We start from the raw sequence: 3,569 nt of genomic DNA, 5'->3' as shown, positions 1-3,569 counted from the left end.
TATATATAAAGTGAAAGGTGAGTTTATAGTCAAAAAAGGCAACATCTTTTTAAAAACACTAAGAAAGAACTAACAAATTTACTTAAAATTATTTCTTTTCTACTCTCTATTCCAGAAACTTCGGCATTCACAGGAAGACCTTTTTCCATTACCTAAAAAGCGTTTTTACTTTTTCTTTTAAATAAAATACTATATTTATTTGAAATGTACTATTTGAAATGCACTAATCTTAATTTTTGAGTCTGGGGAGAGTTCTCGCCCTTCTATACCCCACAAGAGAAAAGTTGTCAGCTTCAAATTTTGTGCACCCTAATATGTCTTTTCCGGCCACCTAACGCACTTACCGTGTGCAACAACAACGCAAGGGGCCAAACGAAATAAACAAATGCACGCACAAAAGGGAGATGACAAGAAAAATTCCAAGCAACCGGCTGGCTCAGTGAAGACGGCGGGGTTGCTTGCAAGGGACAATATACACGCAATCCAAATACCTAACAAACAAAATCAAGCTAGGGACAACGACAAAAATGCCAAACGGCACCAACTAATATATATATATATGTACGCAATAATAGGGTGGGTCGAAAATTTTAGGTAAAAAGAAAATTTTAAAACACGAATATTTAAAAAGACAAAACCTTGTTTATGGGGCGCACCCGAGGTGAGGTCCATCCAAACGGTTATGAGCCCACTCGCAATACCTCCCAAGCTGCCGGGGGTAACTTTAACCCGCCGAAATGACTGGGCTCAGGGTGGAGGATGCTAAAAAGGATAGGTTTAGTACTCACAATAGGGGAAGCCAACCGAAAACAAAAATAGCCAAATCTAGACACAACAAAATACTTATCGAGGGGTCGGTGGACGTTCCGACCGCAGGGGTGCTTCTTGGGGGTACACGCTCCAACTCCGGTGCCGATATCACTTCGCCCCGTCTGGCGCTACTCCACTCTTTCTGTTTCTCCCTCTATACTTCAGCGCTCCGCTTGGCACTCTCACAAATCCTACCTACACTTTTTTTACCCTTGCTTGACAACCCCATCTACCCCAGTTAAAGGCTACCAGTCCTGAGTCGGTGAAGGCTCAACTGGAAGAAGTCTACGGCTTTCGAGAGTCATACCAAAGACTTTAAAAATGGTGCCACGGGGAACAGATGCCCCCGGAGTGTGTTCGTCGGCGAGACGAGAAAAACTGGTGACACAAGCAAGGCTGGCAAGGCAAACACTGGCATGGCTTACGACTAGAAAATGGTGAAAATAAGTTGTAATTGAAGGAAATGTGTGGTGGAAACCGCTGGAAATGTTGAAAAAGTTGTGCGCAAGTTGAGCAATTCGATCCGTTGCGAAAGCTAAGCGAGTGGTGTCACCGGTCTTGGATGTGGAGGGTGCCCACGAGCGAGGCGAGTAGGACGTGTGAGATGAGCAAGACGGAGCAAGATGGTGAATATGTGTGTTAAGCAACTCGATCGGTCGAAAGTTGAGCGAGTGGTGTCAACGCTCCTGGATGAGGAGGGTGCCCACGAGCGAGGCGAGTAGGACGTGTGAGACGAGCAAGACGGAGTATGAATGTGGAGTGAAGTAGTCGTGTAAGTCGTTCTAGTGTGAGCTGAGTCAGTTAAGTGGGTCAGGGTTTGTTGAGCCAGTCCAGCAAATCTCGCCGGCGAGCATTACTCCGGTCCGTTCATGGGTACGGCCCCTTTGGGGAGTATCGTGGTGGCTGTGGTTTAATACCTTAATGCGGGTAGAACCAGCAATGGTTCAATGTGGAGTTGCATTGCAACCGGATGTCGTGATCCAGAGAACGTCAGAGGTTTAGGTAGGCCTCGGCCCTACCAAGGTGGTAAGTGTGTCCACCACATACTGCCAATTGGTACTAAAGTGCTTGCAGTTCAGGGCAGTGATTAATGCAAAAATTAATCCGTTGTGCCTAATGCGGGCACCGTGATTAAAGCCTTTGGCAGGTAATCACGTAAAGCCTACATGAAATCTACTTGTACATATGCACATATGTAAGTATGTGCAGTCATTGTCGGTAAGCTTCACTCCCATCGGTTGGAGTGAAAGGAAATGGGTAAATAGAACGAAGGGGAAGCAAATGTTTATTTTTTTGCGGCCAGTACGCGACAACCCCACCCCTTCCTCCTTAAAGAGAAAGCTTGCTTTCTTTTGTGAAATACCTATCTCCTAATTGTCCCTATATGGTCTTAACTCCTTCACGTTCCATGTCCCCTTATCCTTGCCTGACTCGTCTACCAGGACATAACTCCTTACAAAGAAAGCTTGCTTTCTTTTGTGAAATACCTATCTCCTAATTGTCCCTATATGGTCTTAACTCCTTCACGTTCCATGTCCCCTTATCCTTGCCTGACTCGTCTACCAGGACATAACTCCTTACAAAGAAAGCTTGCTTTCTTTTGTGAAATACCTATCTCCTAATTGTCCCTATATGGTCTTAACTCCTTCACGTTCCATGTCCCCTTATCCTTGCCTGACTCGTCTACCAGGACATAAGTCCAAGGCGACACCTTCTTCTTCACTATAAAAGGTCCTATATATTTCGGCGCTAACTTCGCCGCGTTACTGCATCAGATAATACAAAATTTTTCCTCCAAACTAACTCTCCTGGCATATATTGCACATCTCTTCTCCTAAGGTTATAATTTCTTGCTAACTTGGCACTGGCCTCCTCTAATCCCACTCTAACGCTAGACCTAATCTCTTCGAGTCTCTTTACTCTTTCTTCACAATTAATTCTCTCTACTCTCCTAATGACGCGATATATCTTCTACTGCCTTCCAACGCCATTTCCCTAATAATACAGCACGCTACCTTTGCTAATTTCTGGTCCCAACTCCTTTGGTTTTCTGCGACGTATGCCCTAAGGGTAGTCTTAATTATTTGGTTTATCCTTTCGGCCGGGTTACCCTGCGGATGACAGTATGCGGTGTACCGCAGTTGGACGCCATACGCTCCGCAGAGTCCCCGCAGTTCGCGACTCCTGAACTGGGGTCCATTGTCGCAGACCACCGGCCGAGGGACACCAAACAAAAGAAACACCTGATCCTCTAAGATTTTACAGACGCGCTTCGCCTTGGCAGTCCGTAAGGGAAACAACAGCGGAAGCTTCGAAAAGTAATCCACGACCGTTAAAATATACTGGTAGCCCTGTGTCGACTTCACCATGGGCCCTACCAGATCAACACATATTATTTCCCAAGGTGCAATTTCCTTGGACCTCTCAACAAACCCCCAGCTGGCTGTGTGTTATCAGGTTTCACCTGTTGACGAATCTTACATGCGGCCAATAAAAATTTTGCGTAACCCTAGCGAAAGTTTTCCGAATGCCCATGTGACCGGCCAACTGGTCATCATGACATTTACTCAGAATCTCAGCCCTCTCCTTTCGACCAACAACCGTTTTCCAATTCGAAGAATCACCGTAAATAGAGGGGAATTTGGACTTAACGAATTTGTAGAGGCAGCTGTCTTCTACTCTCCACGCTGGGTACGATAAGGGTCTCTTTTCTACAGACCGAATCATCTTCGACAACCAGGGGTCACTAGTGGAAACTT

At 45.6% G+C, this 3,569-nt stretch overlaps 1 long non-coding RNA gene across 1 annotated transcript in view; it reads right to left on the bottom strand.

The window, feature by feature from the left end:
* Positions 1-1,501: 1,501 nt before the first annotated feature.
* The window catches only part of LOC108365392 (uncharacterized), a 4,019-nt gene continuing 1,951 nt past the window's right edge, over positions 1,502-3,569 (bottom strand). The window contains exon 3 of the long non-coding RNA XR_001847921.1: positions 1,502-2,369. This is a non-coding gene — a long non-coding RNA (uncharacterized LOC108365392). The remainder of the gene's footprint in view (positions 2,370-3,569) is intronic.

This window comes from Rhagoletis zephyria, unplaced genomic scaffold (assembly GCF_001687245.7).
Source record: "Rhagoletis zephyria isolate East Lansing unplaced genomic scaffold, Rhagoletis_zephyria_1.1 Rzeph_scaffold_01860, whole genome shotgun sequence".
NCBI lineage: Eukaryota > Metazoa > Arthropoda > Insecta > Diptera > Tephritidae > Rhagoletis > Rhagoletis zephyria.
Note: the sequence above shows the minus strand (reverse complement) of the source record. Positions and strands in the feature narration are given on the sequence as shown.